At 47.9% G+C, this 17,264-nt stretch overlaps 1 protein-coding gene across 4 annotated transcripts in view; it reads right to left on the bottom strand.

Moving 5' to 3' along the window:
* B3GALT5 (beta-1,3-galactosyltransferase 5) overlaps positions 1-17,000 on the bottom strand; it is a 32,394-nt gene extending 15,394 nt beyond the window's left edge. For 3 of the 4 annotated variants that reach the window (XM_068179557.1, XM_068179562.1, XM_068179559.1), the window contains exon 1: positions 16,843-17,000. The gene's annotated coding sequence lies outside the window, so the exon portion shown is untranslated. The remainder of the gene's footprint in view (positions 1-16,842) is intronic. The other variant, XM_068179553.1, reaches the window with a different exon arrangement.
* Between the last annotated feature and the right edge of the window lie 264 nt (positions 17,001-17,264).

Here is a 17,264-nt window from a genome sequence, read left to right as displayed (position 1 = left end):
AGGCAGGACAGCCGATCCCTTCCCAGGGCCACTTCCAGTACTTGGAGCACGTGGAGAGCTGCAGCGCTTTTACCTTTATGAACTGTCCTCTGGCGACAGCAAGCAGCGGCAGCCTCGCACCACAGCAATTATTGAGGCAAATGGCTCCGGGGGAAAGACATTTCTCTTCTAAACGCTGCAAGCTACAGCAGGGGAAAAAAAAAAAAAAAAAAAAAAAAAAAACCACCAAAAAAAAAACCTCCCAGACAAACGTTACGGATAAAGCCGCACATTTAATAGCAAAATACCCAGGGATGATCCAGGGCACTTTGAATTTCTAGCGAGAAAATATTCGCTTTGATTTGTCATTCTCTTTTTTTTTTTTTTTTTTTTTTTTTTTAACAGGTTGTTAGAGCGCAGCATAAGAAAACACGAGACAAATCAATCACTGCGAGCTGCTGGCAGCTCCCTTTCTCCTCCCCCTCCACTCCAAGGCTGGAGATGGAGAGATGCAGTTAAGGAGACACACAAAATGCTGTTTGCTTGGTGTACTCTGCAGGAGAAACACAAGTGAGAAGAGAGCTCCAGATCCACTTCCAGATTTGCTGCAGAAAGGACTTCCCCAAAAGCTTTTTCCTTTTTTTAATTATTCAAAAAACCACTCCCGGGTAGCTTTAGTTTCCTGTAATGAGGAAGCATTAGTTAAGGCACCCAAGAATGCCTGTGCCTCCCTCTGCCTGCATGACTCTCTCCTTTGTATTCCAAGTTCCTAAAAAAACCTGGCCTTTAGTTTTGGGAGAGTGCTAACACTTCCTTTGTCACAGTCTGACCTACAAAGTCTGACAGCTACTGAACACACAAAAGCTTCTGCATGCAAATGATCTGCCCTCCACCTGGAAATGGGGCATTTTCCCATGGAAAACAGGAACAGTATTGGGGCTGGAGCCCCAACCTCTGCCCGCATCGCTGCTGAACATCACACTGCCACCAGGGCAGCCCTAAAATGAGAATCATGGAATCACAGATTTGGTTGGGTTGGAAAAGACCTTAAAGCTCATCCCATTCCAACCCCTGCTCTGGCAGGGACACCTTCCACTGTCCCAGGCTGCTCCAAGCCCCTGTGTCCAACCTGGTCTTGGGCACTGCCAGGGATCCAGGGGCAGCCCCAGCTGCTCTGGGCACCCTGTGCCAGTCCTGCCATCCTCCCAGGGAACAATTTCTTTCTCATATCTATTCTAACCCTGCCCCCCTTCAGCTCAAGGCCGTTCCCCCTTGTCCTGTCACTCCATGCCCTTGTGCAAGCCCCTTTCCAACTCTCCTGTAAAGCATTAACTGAGAGAGGCTCCAAGGTCTCCCTGCAGCCTTCTCTCCTCAAGGCTGAGTGGTCCCAGCTCTCCCAGCCTGTCTCTATAGCAGAGGTGCTCCAGCCCCTCATCCCTGTGTCCCTGCTCCGTGCTCATCCCAACAGCTCCGCATTTTTCTCATGCTGGGCACCCAGAGCTGGATACAGCACTGCAGGGGGGGCTCGCAGGGGCAGGGGAGAGGGGGAGAATGCATTGTCAATCCACATAAAGCAGTTTCCACTCCCTCCAGCCAGGCCAGCCACCTCCAGGTCGCTGCTCCCAGCCTGCTCTGTGAGTTTTAGCAATTTGCTGCCGCACGCTTTTTAGGCTGCCCAGCTGTCAGCAAAGGCAGGGAGGCTCCAGGGCACGCAAAGCACTCACTGCACGGGCAGATTACACAGCCCAGCATCTGGGAGGGGCAAAGGGGGACAGAAAATAAACTCTGGAATATCGAGCCTTCGTGCTGGGGAAAAAAACAATATCCAACAAACACAATCTACTCCTCTCTGCCTCTGATTCAGGGCTGTGTTTGCTGTGTGAGTCCACCCCTACCCCAGCATTTCAGCAGAGTAATGCACACATGTGCCTGCATTTATTTCACCAGCAGTAAATTTAAGCTAACATATATCTACATGAAATCAGGCCTCAAAGAGTGAGTCAGGGCCTAAATCAGTGTTGCAATTGAACTGAAATAATCTAAGCCTGCTCTAAATGCACATAGCTTTAACCTGTCACATCAAATGAAAATTATATACTTAAACTGTAATCTTCCTGTTCCCTTAGTCATCAAAAGAGGCCAGATCAAATTAAAAAAAAAAAAAAAAGCAGAGAGTGTGGATGCTGTTCAGAGGATGAGGAGGAGGTGGGGCTCATGGAGCAGGATATTCACAGAATCATCAAAGTTGGAAAAGCCCTCCCAGTCCATGGAGACCCAGCTGCGCCTGGTCCCCACCCTGTCCCCAGCCCAGAGCTCTGAGTGCCACCTCCAGGTGACACCTGCAGGGATGGGCACTCCAAAGCTCCCTGGGCAGCCCCTGCCAATGTTTAATCACCCTTTCAGTGAAGAAATTCTTCCTGATGTCCAACCTGACTCTCCCCTGGCAAAACTTGAGGCTATTCCCTCTTGTCCTGTCACCTGGGAGCAGAGCCCACCTGGCTCTGCACCCTCCTGTCAGGGAGCCACAGAGAGTGACAAGGTCCTCTCTGAGCCTCCTTTTCTCCAGGCTAAAAAACCCCATAAGCCCCTCCTCACACGACTTAAAATTCTGCTTGAACCAAGGGGTGTTTCTGCCTCCCAAGCCCCACAGCCCCAAATTCAGCCCCCCCAGCACTCCCATCTTTTCTTCAAGCAGGAAACTGCCAGCTTGAGTTGCTGGTTGCATCGGTGGCTCTGTGTTGTCATCTCCTCTGCCAAGTCTGGGTGGCCATGGCCTGGCTAAGTGACAGTAAATATTTCCACACCCGAGTCTGTCAGAGCACGAGGCAGGCAGGGGTAAGGTAAGGCTGCAAACAAAACCCACCAAGAGATGCCATTGTTTGGCTGGGGCTGAGGTTTGCTACGTTTTGTTTGTTCACCAGGATGAAAAATGTGAGTTGGAGCTGTGTCCTTGGGTTTCTCTGAGCACACGGGCTGCTAAGGCAGCTCTGGGGTCACTGATTTACACTCTGCCACTTGGTGTAGGAACGGGACGTTTTGATGGCTTCACTGCCTGACTGCACTGGGAGCTTTAAGGATATTCACTCCAATGCAAAATCAAACCCAATCTTCATGCAGAGCTTTTCAAGATTTTTCTACAGAAATCTACAGATTTATTTCAGTCAGGAGGAGGAGTTTTGTTGAAATAACAGCCTCCGGCCTTCAATGGGTGCAGTTTATGTTGCAAAGACACAACAGAAGTGCAGATCAATCTAATATGAGGAAAATTGTTGCCAATAAAACCTACTTGCGAGGCAGCAAAATGATTTCTACCCTCGGATTTTCAGGATTATAATTCTACTTCTGATGCAAAACTGATGGGTTTTGCCAGAGCAGCTGTGGCTGCCCAGTGTCTGGAAGTGTCCACGGCCAGGTTGGGTGGGGCTTGGAGCAGTCTGGGATAGTGGAAGGTGTCCCTGCCCATGGAAGGGGGTGAAATGAGATGAATTTTAAGGTCCCCCCCAACCCGAACCATTCTGCGATTCTGTGGCTCTAAACCCACACCTTTGGCAGATGGTGCAGGGACTTTGGTAGACAAGACACACCAGGCACCTCACTATGCATGATTTAAATTCCCTGATTTTATAACAGCACCTCTGCCATGGGGGGGTTGGAACAGTGCTCACTTAATGAGATCAAAATATGTAAAATTCTACTGCAGCTTGTGCAAACAAGGCCCAAATACCTCTCAGCATCAGCAGTTAACAAGATAAGTGGGTAGCCAGTGCTGTGTACTATCCCCAGAGCTGACTCCTGTACCCATCAGTGCTCCTAGGGCTGCCTCCAGTCCTGCTTTAATCCCTCAGGGCACAGAAAGGTTTTTCCTGCTGACAGAATCATGTCCAGGCAGGTTCTGAGCATCTCCTCAGCCTCTCTGGGCAGCCTCTTCCAATGCTTTATCACCACCACAGGAAATTCTTCCTTCATATCCAGATGAAGCTTTGTGTGTTGCAGTTTTTGCCTTGTCCTGCTGCTGGGCACCACTGAAGAGCCTGGCCCCATCCCCTTGGCACCTGCCTTTAAGATATTTGGGTGCTCTGAAAAGGTCATGGAATTCCAGAATGGTTTGGGTTGGAAGGGACTTTAAGGCTCATCCAGTGCCACCCCTGCCATGGCAGGGACACCTTCCACTGTTCCAGGCTGCTCCCAATGTCCAGCCTGGCCTTGGGCACTGCCAGGGATCCAGGGGCAGCCCCAGCTGCTCTGGACACCCTGTGCCAGGGCCTCACCATCCTCACAGGGAACAATTTCTTCCCAAAATCCTCCCTGAGGATGCCAAAGCCATCTCAGCACCTCAAAGAGCAGGGTGAACCCTGGCTCTGCACAGCTTTCAGCTCTCCCTGCCCTCTGAGGATGGCCTCGGGACGGGCAACCAGGGCTCTGTGGGTTCCAGCTCAACCTCACCCTCATCCCCACGGCCTCACGCCAGCCAGGGCTCAGAGGTTTGGCCTCAGCTGTGACCTACACAGAGCAGGCAGCTCCCTCCTCCTCCCCCTGGCTGGCTGAGCCCTCTCAGCTGATCCCATCCCGTGTCCTGTGCTGCTTTCCAGGGCCTGAGCCTGTGACATTCCCATTCTCTGGACAGAAAGACATAATTCTGTCCCTCAGGAGAAGCACAGAGAGAAGAAGAGAAAACAATCTTTCTCTCTGCTCCTTTGTTTTCCCCATGTGGAATGTGGTGTGGAGATTGTTTACCTGCAGTGATTGCTGGGTTGGATTCTGGTGAAGGTTGTTTGGGGTCAGTGACCAATGGATCCAGCTGTGGCTCGGGCTCTCAGCAGAGTCACGAGTTTGAGTTAGTTAGACAGGTAAGGAAGAAGTAAGTATGTAGAATAGGATAGTCTCTCTTTTAATAGTATATTAATGTAATATAGTGTAGTTTTAATAAAGCTATCCTTGAGCCTCCTGATCTGGAGCCAGACATCATAATCTCTTCCCTGAGCTGGGGTTTGCTGCATTTTTCCAATATGAGTCCCCTTAACTCTTCCCTTCACTTCCATTGCTGGCCCCTCCTCGAGCCCGAGGCCAGCCCTGGCAGAGCACCAGGGATGAGAGCGTGGCACTGGTGCTCTCCAGTGCCACCAGCCCTTCCCACGTCCCTCCTCTGGCGTTAGGGGGATTAGGCTTGGAGCCATTCAGGCTTTAACTAAGGCATGTGGCTTGTTTCAATAAGCAGTGCAGGTTATGAAATGCTGGGGCCACTGGAAAAGTGCAGCACAACCTCGCCCTCACTGCTTGGAGCTCTCCTGGAAGGAGCCCTTGGCAAATCTGGTGAGAAACATTCTGCAGGTGTGGGAAATGGATTTGTAGAAAATTCTCAAAACCCGACAGACGGGTCATCTGTATACAAACCTTGAAATAAAAAACACTGACTTAAAAACACCATAGAATAGGACAGACATTGTTAAAAGAGAAACTGAACTAAAAACAAGTTTCAAAGAATGGCCTTACAAAAAAGACTAGATACTTTAGAGAAATAGAACTATGGAAGATGCATTGTAGTAAGACCCACAAAGAGTAATTTTAGATTTGCAGCATGGTGTAGCAAAAACTGCTAGGCCAAGAAACACTTATAGTGTATTGTAATTTGGAAATAGTTGGCTTCTGATTGTGATAACATGAATTGTAACACCCGTATTGTCTCACCCTCCAAATGAAACTAAAAACAGAATACAAGTTTTTTTAAATGCCTCTCAGTTGCCCCAATCTCTGAGTCAGAAAAGGGCTTAATCCAGCATGCAGGGACAGGGACTGGACACAGCTGAGGGTGTCCATGCCTGCCCTGGGCACCAGTGACCCCCTGAGCCCCCCAGAACTGCCCTCTCTGCCAGCGGGCACGCAGCACTGCCCTGGCAGTGATGGGAATCAAATCACATGCTCCGGGGCTTCTGCCTGAAGGAATAAGGAAAGCAGATTTTTTTTTGGTTCCTGCCCACTGCACAATCAAGTGGAAGGTTGTGAACGTTTCCCATATGTTTGTGGGTTTTGTTTGTTTTTTGGGGTTTTTTTGCCCTGTTGGCAAAAAAAAAAAAAAAAAACAACAACCCTTCTTCATTTTGAAGGAAAAAAAAAGAGAAAAGGAAAAGAAGAGGGAAAGGGAAAGGAAAAGGAAAAAGGAAAGTGAAAAGGGAAAGGAAAAAGGGGGAAAAGGGAAAAATGGAAAGGGGTAAAGGGAGAGTGAAAAAAGGGAAAGGAAAAAGGGGAAAGGGGAAAATGAAAAGGGAAAAAGTGAACGGGAGAGAGATAAAGGAAAAGGGGAAAAGAGAAAGGGAAAGAGATAAAGGGAAAGGGGAAATTGGGGGAAAAAAAAGAAAGGGAAAATGGAAAAAAGAAAAGGGAAAAGGAAAAAGAGAAAGGAAAAGGGGGAACAGGGGAAAAAGGAAAGGGGGAAATAGAAAGGGGAAAAAAGAAGGAAGAAAGGAAAAAAGAGGGAAAAGTGAAAGGGAAAAAGTGAAAAAGGAAAAAAGGAAAAAATAAAAAAATGAAAAAGGAGAAAAGGGAAAGGGAGAAAGGGAAAGGGTCAGTAGTGAGGCAGTCATGCAGAGCCCAGGGAAGGCCAGGGGTCACCCTGGAGCTGTGCAGGTCAGAGGATGGAGCCCAGGCATTGGGATCTGCTGCAGGACCAGCCTGGAGCAATCCATCCCTGGGACTCTCTTTGGGAGCCGGGAATCTGCAGCCTCCCCCGGGAAAGGGCAGAGCTCTGTCCCCTTAACCCCTGAGGGAAGGACAACACCCAGCCAAGGATGTGACCCCCGGGAAACAAGGGCTGCAGCCCAGGTTTGACAAAGCTCCCACTCCTTCCCTCCCGGCCGCATCTGCCTCCAATATCTTCTCAGCCCTGACTGATCTGAGCGCCTTTGTCTGGTGCAGGGCTGAGATGGAGCCTGACTGAAGCGCCAAAAAATGTTCACTCAGTTATGCCTCTGACAAATGGATCCTTCTGAGCTGCTGAGTTTCATGTGCTTCTCTTATTATTTTTTATCAGCCTCTTCCTGTTCTGGGCCAGCAAGAGAGCAAAAGCCAAGGGGAAGGTGTCCAAATGGAATATTTTTTGATCTGGTTCAAAACAAGGGCTTGTCAGCAGGGAAGTTTCAGGTCATTTGGGTTGAAACCAAGTATACCAAAGTTTCCAAATTTAAAAAATAAAGCCCACCCTGCCTTGCACATGTCCTGCAGAGCCCTGTGTAGAGCAGAAGGCTCCAAATCCAGCTGATCACGAGTTCATCTGCTGCTGGGCACGGCATTGGTATAAAATGGGATGAAAAGGAAATGTGACACAAAATTGCCTTCAAAGAAATTGGAAATTCAAAGAAGTTATCCTAAAAGCTCAACCAAAATGAAATATTTTTGATATTTTGACTCTTTGAAATGTTTCCACTCTGTTTCAAGATGAATTCCAAGGAGTGAAATGTGTTTTTCACAAAAGAAAAAAATGCCATTTGGTGAACATTTATTTCTTATTTATATTCTTATTTATATCTCTACTACTTATATTTATATTCTTATTTTATTTCTTATATCTGGAACTGATCTATAACATATTGCCATGTCAGCATCAGAAATAAAATTATAACTCTTTTACCCTATTATTTTTTAGGGGAAACCATGTTTGTCAGTACAGTTCTCCATCTACTTGCTCTACCACACAATTTTCTGTTCCCTCAAAGCATTTTTTGCAGTGGTTTTGTAAATTGAGTAATATTTGACTGACTCCACAAATACTTATCAATGAATTTTAAATATTTATACATAAAAAAAAAAAAAACCACAACTTTTCCTTCTGTGTTGGGTTTTGGATTGATTTTTTTTCTTTTTTTTTTCAGGCGGGTGACAGTGGATATTGGTCAACCACATATCCATCTTCTCCATGATTTCCTGGGTGTTTAACTCACGCCTCACATCTACTCTGTGATCAGCTTCTGACTTTTTTTCTGTGCTTCTTGAGGGTTTGTCAGGTACCTGTGGCAGGGATCTGGTGGGTGAGGATCCAGGCTGGAGCAGGGGATGTGACCCTGAGAGCGGGAAGAGGCAGCTCCTTCAGGAGCTGCAGCGCTGAAACCCCCCATGCCAAAGGTGCCATCGCTGTGTCCCCCACCTGCTGCTAAAACACAGAACCATGGAATCACTGAGGCTGGAAAAGACCTCCAGGATCATCCAGTCCAAACTCTGATCCCCACCTTGTCCCCAGCCCAGAGCTCTGAGTGCCACCTCCAGGTGCCACCTGCAGGGATGGGCACTCCAAAGCTCCCTGGGCAGCCCCTGCCAAGGCCTGAGCAGCCTTTCCATGGGGAAATTCCTGCTGCTGTCCAAGCTGAGCCTGCCCTGGCCCAGCCTGAGGCCGTTCCCTCTCCTCCTGTCCCTGTTCCCTGGAGCAGAACCCGACCCCCCGGCTGTCCCCTCCTGGCAGGAGCTGTGCAGAGCCACAAGGTCCCCCCTGAGCCTCCTTTGCTCCAGGCTCAGCCCCTTCCCAGCTCCCTCAGGAATTCTCCAGCCCCTTCCCAGCTCCGTTCCCTGCCCTGGACACGCTCCAGCCCCTCCAGGTCTCTCCTGCAGGACCAGAACTGGACACAGCCCTCGAGGGGCCTCTCAGAGCCAGCCCAGAGGGACAATCCCTGCCCTGCTCCTGCTGGACACACAATTCCTCACCCAGCCCAGCTGCCAGTGGCCTCCTTGGCTACCTGAGCACCCCTGGGCTCGTGTCCAGCCCCTGTCACCAGCACCCCCAGGACCTTTTCCAGCTTTCCAGCCCCTCTGTCCAGCCTGGAGCTCTACAGGGTTGTTGTGACCAGCATTCCCTCTGTGAAGGATGTCTGATTCTGGAGAGGATCTCCCTCATTTCTGCACCCTGGGTTGGTGCTTGCATCCCTCACCTTGCACAGGGGGACACCCTGAGTAAATGTAAGAGTCACTAAATCAAATAAATGGCTGGTGGAGCAGACCCTGCTCAAACACCAAGCTGAAGAGCCCCAGTCTTTGCTCCCTGACCCCTTACAGAGTTCAGGTCATCTTGCAGCCAGGGTGGCCACAGCTTTTGTGTTTTACTCCATCCCTCTTCCACTCTGCCCCATGAAACATGAGCTCCAAGGCGTCCACCACAAGGGCAGTGTCCAGCTGGGTGTTTATAGATTTATTTCTGGGGGCTTCCTTGCCAGATCACTTTACATGAATGGCATTTCTTAAACATGAAAAATGGTTCTCAAGTGAAGAATGGGAGGAAATGGCCTCAAGTCCTGCCCAGGGAAGTTCAGATTAGAGAGAAAAAAAAAAAAGTTTTTCCCTGGAAGAGTGGTCAGGAATTGGAATGAGTTGCCCAGGGAGGTGGTGAAGCTGCCAGTTCTGGAAGTGCTCAAAAGATGTCTGAATGTGGCACCTGGGGATGTGGTTCAGGGTTGATTTTGGTGGCTCTGAGTTGATAGTGAGACTGGATAATTTTGGAGGTCTCTTCCAACCTCAATGATTCTGTAATTCTATGAAAAGAATATTAAAAAAAATTAAAATATCTACAGATAGTACAAGTTGCTCTGCTTATGAGCATTTTATCTGATTTCTAATTTATATTCCCCCTCTCAACCCCTCTTTTTTTCATGACCCACCCAGATCAGGGTGTGCTGTGCTCAGACAGAAACAGGGCTGTCAGAAACCCCTCCAGCTCCTCTTTAGCATCTCAGGCCAGGAAAACTGCCTGCCCACAAGTTCAGAACTCATTAATCTTTCATACAGGGCAGCAAAACATAGATGAGCAGTAAATATACCTGTCCTTGCTTCCTCTTGCCCACTAAATCAGCTCCCTGCTTTTAGGAAGTCAGTCAGTGTTGGGCTTCAGATATTAAACCGTCAACTCTTGAAGCAAATGGACACTCTGGAGTCTTTTATTGGGTTTGCATGGCTAAGCCTTGGCAGCAGAGGCAAGGGCCACAGGAATTAGACGTTCCCTTTTTGGCATCTTCTCAACACAAAGGGCGTCTCCCAGCCCTTGCACACAAAGAAAGAGGGGAAACACTTCTTACGAAAAAAAAAATCAGGCAAAATATAAGAAGGTCACTGACTTTTGCTTTTGTGGAACCTTTTATTTTTAATCTAACTCCTTTAGAGGAAATGACTTGTACAAAAGTCAAAAAAATCCTTTAGAGGAAATGACTTGTACAAAAAGCTCATCCAACTCACAGGAAAAAAAAAAAAAAAAAGACTCCTGCTGGAGTCATAGTTTATGACCAAAAGGCAGCTGTTGAGGTTTTCTTTCTGTGAGAAAGAAAGAAAACTGAGAATGTCACTGAGAAATGCTTCCAGGAATAGAGCATCCAAAATTTCTCTAGGAAACCTGTTCTAGTGCCTTCTACCCTAACAGTAAAATATTTCTACCTAATGTCTGACCTAACCCTGCCCCCGGCAGTGTGAAGCCATTCCCTGGGTCCCGTCCCTGCATCCCCTGGAAATTGTCTCTCTCCAGGTTTCCTGGGGCTCCTCCAGGCCCTGCAAGGCCACACTGAGCTCAGCCCAAAGCTTCTCCTGTGCAGGTGAACAATGCCAGCTGTGCCAGCCTTTCCTGCCAGCAGAGCTGCTCCATCCCTCTGCTCATCCTGGAGCCTCCTCTGGGCTCTCTGCAGCAGCTCCAGCTCCTCCCTGGGCTGGGACAGGGCTGGGGCAGCTCTGCAGGTGGGCTCTCACCTCTGGGGGCACAGGGACACAATCCCACAGGTGATAGCCCCAAGCAAGGCAGAAGAACTTCCCGAGTTTCTGCCGCCAGCTCAGCATCTAATTTGGAAACCAGAAATACAGCCTGACAGGGCACCCTGCAGGAGTCTCTGCCCTTCATCTGTGGCATGTGGCTAAGCCCTGCTGCCAGCCTGGGCACTCTGGGGTGGGCTGTGTCCTCTGTCCCTCACCCAGAGAGGCTCCGTCACCTCCCAGGGGATTATCCAGCGCAGACACCACAGGGATCGAGTGTCTGCCCGGCTCTCTGATCTTCGAGCTGTAGCAGACACGATTTCAACATGCCCCCCTTCAGGGAGCAGGCACCAAAATGTCTGTGTTTTTAGCTCTTCCTCTTAGGCAAGAGGGTGATGCTGTGGTTTGGAATAGTAACAGCAAGGGAAAGATCACCACGGGTTAAAAACACACTGCTGAGAACAGGAGTGCAGGAGAATTAGCTAAGGACATCTAGCACTGGCTGAATTGCCTCTTTCCAGGTGCCTCTGGCACACTACAGGTCCTGCACACCCAGTATTTGCTGTCTGTCCTTGTTTTACATCCCATGCTCCTCCTGACACTTGCAGTACTCAGTGCACGTCTGCCAAAGAGATGTTATTGCCCTTTCCTCTGGGATAATTTCCTTCCCCAGCTTTATGCTTTCTCTATTCCTGAGTATGAAACAACTTTCATTATCCACCATTTTTGGGAATTTCCAATTTGGAAATGTTGCTGCTCTACACCAGACAAGGTCCTGTTGCCTCCTCTCATAAATTGGACAGTGCCAGACCTGGATAACTGGAATTTCTTCTCCCCGATCTCTTCAGTGTGGATTGAACCTTTTTGGTCAGGATTAAAACACTCCACAAGACTTGCCCCAAAGGAGGTGCCAGGGCAGTGCTTTGCAATGTGACTAGGTATTCACTTTACTTCTGAAAATAACTCCTTGGGACAGCTACTCATCACATTCCTCTTTGCCACGGCTGCATCACATTACAGCTCCCCACAGCTTGGAGACAAACCTGTGCACACAAAATTCTGCCTCCTGCCAATCCTAGGAGGACAGGATCCCAGTTTCTAGCAGAAATTCTTATCAGACCCCAAAGCAAGCGATGCTGGCACTCCATGCCACCAAATTTTGTCTGGTATCTGCACTTGGGGATCTTCCACTTCTTTCTGGGACGCTGTCCTGTTTTCCTCCACACTGGCAATGCTCCTCAACTCCCTGCCAGTTCACATTTCTTTGGAACAGGCAGCCTGGGTTGGGGCTGATGTTAAACATGGTCCCAGGACCCACCCTTGGAGGTTTTCTCTACCCTGGGCATGTCCCTCCTCCTTCCCCACAAATTCCCTTCTCCCAGTGCTGGGAATCAGGTGGAGGTGTCCTCACCATGGCACAGCTGGTGACTCCCCACCCAAGTTTTGGCCCTCCAAGAGCTGCTTCCTCCACCTCCTGTATTTGTCTCTGGATTGGCCACACTGGCAGCTCCCCCAAAAGCAGCCCGAGGCTGGCCAAATTAAATACAATTTTCTTGTAGTGATTTATCTGATTAAGACCACACAGATACCAGTATCCAACCCATTTCAACTGGGTGCAGCACGACCCATCATTAAAATCCAACAAGACTCAAATGCTTATGGAAAAGTACCGGAGCCCACGGAAAGCCAATATTCCTGCTCCATCACTGACTGCTGGGAATCACTCATGTGCAGTGCCATGCAAAAACTGTCACCTCCCTGGCCAGAGGGGGGCTGGAAAGGGATGTGTCTGCTTGTTTTATTTATTTATTTGGAGCCTATTGTGGAGGATGTTTCACTTTTTTTAGAATAAAATATTAAACAAACAATAAAATCCCCATGGTGAGGGGTAAGGCAAACATAGGCTGGGCATCAGGAAAGAAGACAGCTCCTGTGCTTGGTGCTGCCTGGAAATGTTATCAGGGTAATGTGATTTTGAAGGCCTGGGCTGGCAACAGCCAGGCTCAGCACTGCTCAGCACATGGCTCCAGCTCACCTGCAGCCTCTGCTGGGCCTCACCAGAGCAGGGGACTGCAAATTGGAACTGACAGGACAATGGCATCCAGCCAGGAACCCATCCTGGAGTTCAGCAGAGCACAAACCACCGTGCTTTGACCCCAGCCCCACAGCTCAGGGCTCAGGATTCCACAGCCATCCTCACCCACTCTTTGTGCACTCTGAGCTCTGATGTGTCTTGGAATCATGGAATCATTTAGGTTGGGAAAGGCCTTTAAGGTCATCAGGATCAAACATTCCCCCAGCACTGCCAAGGCCACCACTGCCCCATGTCCCCAAGTGCCACTTCTGCACAGCTTTTAAATCCCTGCAGTGATGGAGACTCCAGCACTGTCCTGGGCAGCTCACCCCAATGCTCAACAATGCTTTCCTTGCATAAATTTTTCCTCATATCCTATCTAAACCTCCCTTAGTGCAACTTGAGGCCACTCCTTTCCTTTCCTTTCCTTTCCTTTCCTTTCCTTTCCTTTCCTTTCCTTTCCTTTCCTTTCCTTTCCTTTCCTTTCCTTTCCTTTCCTTTCCTTTCCTTTCCTTTCCTTTCCTTTCCTTTCCTTTCCTTTCCTTTCCTTTCCTTTCCTTTCCTTTCCTTTTCCTTTCCTTTCCTTTCCTTTCCTTTCCTTTCCTTTCCTTTCCTTTCCTTTCCTTTCCCTTCCCTTTCCCTTTCCCTTTCCCTTTCCCTTTCCCTTTCCCTTTCCCTTTCCCTTTCCCTTTCCCTTTCCCTTTCCCTTTCCCTTTCCCTTTCCCTTTCCCTTTCCCTTTCCCTTTCCCTTTCCCTTTCCCTTTCCCTTTCCCTTTCCCTTTTCCTCTCCCTTTCCCTTTTCCTCTCCCTTTTCCTCTCCCTTTTCCTCTCCCTTTTCCTTTCCTTTTTCCTTTCCTTTTTCCTTTCCTTTTTCCTTTCCTTTTTTTTCCTTTCCTTTTTCCTGAACTTTCCTGAACTTTCCTGAATTTCCTTTCCTTTTCCCTTTCCTTTTTTCTTTCCTGAACTTTCTTGTGGAGGGGGAGAAGATCCCTTCTTTGGTATTTGGTTTCTCTTTGATCCACTGAGCTCCACTCTGGTGCTACAGTGAAAGAAAAGGAAAAAAAAAAAACTTTTCTTCTAGGTTCTTGCATTGTTTTGTGCCTCCAGGCTTCTTTTTCTGGGGCTATGTTCTCCTGAGGGATTGCACTGCTGAGGAAGGAGAGGTGCTAACAGGTTTTTTCCACACCTCTCAGCAAAATCCCAGCTAGCTGTCAGGAAGGCACTCTGTGTGGCATCTTCCTCCACATAAGTAAGGAAGAGACCTCTGCAGTCTCAGAAATATGCCCCAAACTTTTTCAGTGAAGTAGGAAACACAGATAAGTTCTGTTCTGCTTCAAAATGTCACTAAATCACAGAAACATCAAGGGTGGAGGAGACCTTCATGGCCATCCAGTGAGCAAAAAGGAGTGAAAGGTGAGCATATTCTCAGCCATTTCTCCTGCAGGCTGCTTAGTAGGAGAGTTTGGTGAGAAAGCAGTGAAAATACCATGTGAAGGAGAAGGTTTGATAGCTGTCAGATATCAGTATGATGGGGGGAAAAAGTTACCATTTTTAAAGGGGAATGTACAACCCAGAAGCAAATCATCTTATCAAAGGAAAAAGGCGCAGTTATGCTTTCATCTTTTAATCAGTGCATTGATACTTTGATTTTATTCCCACAAATTCTCTGCGATATTTTCTCACTTTTCTCATAAAGGTGAGAGGAAGTTAACTGGGTAGTTGTCTCAGGTTTGGCTGGGTGTGTGTTCTATCCCCATCTGTCAGAGGTGGGGCAGGTATCTCCTGTTCATTGGGCATTTTTTTCTTTATCTCTCTCACATCCAATCCTCCCTCCAGGAGATCTCTTCTGTTCATAGGCCATTAATTATTAATTATCTTCTGTCCATGGCCAGTGAGTGTCCCTGCATGGCTGAGAAAATTCCATCATCCCATGGGGAGATGTTCCGCCCAGGGGAGGAGCCAAGCATTCCTACCTGGATACAATCTGACTTTGGGAACACCACAGCAGCCTTTGCCCACTGCATTCCCAGAGGAAGCCCAGCCCCATCTCCAGCAGCCCTGGAGCTTCAGAGGAAAACTCCAGCCTTGTCCAGGATCCCAGCTCCAGCAGAGCCACAGCTGGCACTGCAGGAGGGCTGAGCCACCATGGAATGGGACTGCTGCCACCACCCTGACCCACAGGGGGTCAGGGCCTGATCTGACTTTGGCAGGGTTTTTTTTTGTTTCTTTGTTTGTTTGGTTTTTTTGTACTATTGCATTTATATTTTTAATTTTCCTAGTAAAGAACTGTTATTCCTGCTCCCATATCTTTGCCTGAGAGCCCCTTAATTTCAAAATTATAATAATTCAGGGGGAGGGGGTTTACATTTTCCATTTCAGGGGAGGCTCCTGCCTTCCTTAGCAGACACCTGGCTTTTCAAACCAGGACAGTAGTCTATGGTCAAAAATGGGCTTGGATGAGCTGGTACCAAAACTCAACTTCTCTCAAATCCAGTGACAGAGTTATTCCTCACAAATCAAGCATCCTGAAAGGTACAGTGCCTCAAAGGAACTGTGGTGTCTAAAGCAGTCGCAAGTGTTCTCAGAGAGTCATCCTTCATCTCTCCACAGTTCCTTCCTACTTTTATCCCTGGAGGCATTTAAAAGTGAAGATGTGACTCTTGAGAAGGCTTTTTTAGTGGTGGGGTAGGCAGTGTTTAGTTTATGCTTGGATTCAGTGATCTCAAGAGTCTTTTCCAACCTAAATGATCCCAAATTCTCAGTGACAGAAAGGCATCACCACAGCTCTCCACACCTAATTTGGACTCTTGTGCCCTTGATTTGTGTCATCCAACTCTGCACCTTGAGTAACCAATAAGTTCCTTTCCCCTGAGCTAATTGGAGACAGAAACTCATTAAGATGAGCCTCAGCTGAGATTTGTTGCTCTCTCCCTGTGCTTCTTGCTTGGCAATGATGGGAACAAGAAGCATCCTTCAGAATATTTGACATCAAACCTAAAACTCACTATCTGCTTCCTGAAGGAATAACTGCCTTGAGTTCTCAGCTTCCCAGATGATATATCAAGCATATTTCCAGCCTCCCAAAGCTGCCAAAGGATGCAGACAGACAGACTTACCTCCTTTAACACTGACATTCTGACATTAAAGAGAAGAATGTAAGCAAGTTTTATTACTTGGAAGGTGGATGAACAGGTGTGGTGGCTGGAAAAGTGGACAGAAACCCTCACTGGGGACTGGTGCTGCCTTGGCAAAGCTCCGGAACAGTTTAATTTCTCTCCAATGAATTTCACAAAGAGTTTTCTTAGGAGAAAATCTCTCACACAGTTTGTGGGCTCAGAAGTGCTCTCATCTATAGCCCAAGTTGCCTTCTGGACCTGCCATTCCAAACCCTTTATTAGCAACGCATTGAAGCACTTAATATTTATTTTCCCACAAAACAAACAATTGACTAACCCTATCCACTCTGTTGCTTGCCATGGTACTCGAAATCACGTCTTTTACACTTCAGCAGCCTGTGAAAGTTGACAATCAATCATCCTGAAGTGCCAACAGCCACGTCCTATGGCATACATGGATCTGTAGGAAGCATAGCTTGAAGCCTTTCTAATTTTAGCTTGTTTCAGGATACGAGAAGTTTCAAGCATCAATCATCCAAGGAAAATGCTTTACATACCAAAGTGTCACCACAAAAAAAAAAAAAAAAAAAAAAAAAAAAAAAAAAAAAAAAAAGAATAAAAAAGCCTGCTGGTTTGTGTGTAACTGGGGTGCACTGGTAGGATTTTGGATCCATGAATTCCTGAAGCCTCTGAAATGCCATGTACTCTGTGTTAACCAGCTGCAGTTGCCTTCTCCCAGTGAAACAGGAATATATAAATGCGGACAGTATTCCTCCACATGTATTTAAGCCAATAGCTCACAAATTCGTGCTACTGATTTTCATTCAGCTGCAGTTTAGAAAAGATTGAATTCTTTGCCCAGTTGCACTAAATTACTGCAGAAAGTATTAAACTTATGTAAGCAGAATTAACATTACGGCTAAAACCACCAAGCAGCAGCCGGCCCCAGTTTATCCTTGGCATACTCACAGCCTCCTTTTCTCCTGGCAGGAAGGATGGCCAGCACGTGCTGATCTCAAGGAACACCCCAAATTTCTGTGCTGGCTGTAGGATCTTTGCTACCCGTTTGCTGTTTTCACCCCAGTCACCAGCTGAGGACCAGGGCAGTGTGTCCCTCCCACGTGGGAGGCTTAGCATTCCTCACATTCCCTCCCAGATTAGACCCTGTCCAGAAGATCACTGCTGTATTTCTGCCTTAACAAGAATGTACAAAGTGTGGTGGGTCTTGTCTCAAACCCAAAGGCTGCATCCCTGCCTGATGTCCTGAGTACTCTCAGGGGTTTTGTTCTGAGGGGAAGAGTGGAACTTGTGGTTCACCAGCCACAGGAAGCTCAGGCAGCCTGGGAATACATCAAGGCACAGCACACACTGGATTTACCACATTTCCAGAG

Source organism: Anomalospiza imberbis, chromosome 2 (genome assembly GCF_031753505.1).
Source record: "Anomalospiza imberbis isolate Cuckoo-Finch-1a 21T00152 chromosome 2, ASM3175350v1, whole genome shotgun sequence".
NCBI classification, from domain to species: Eukaryota; Metazoa; Chordata; class Aves; order Passeriformes; family Viduidae; genus Anomalospiza; species Anomalospiza imberbis.
The sequence above is the reverse complement of the archived record's forward strand: the minus strand, read 5'-3'. Positions and strand labels throughout refer to the sequence as shown.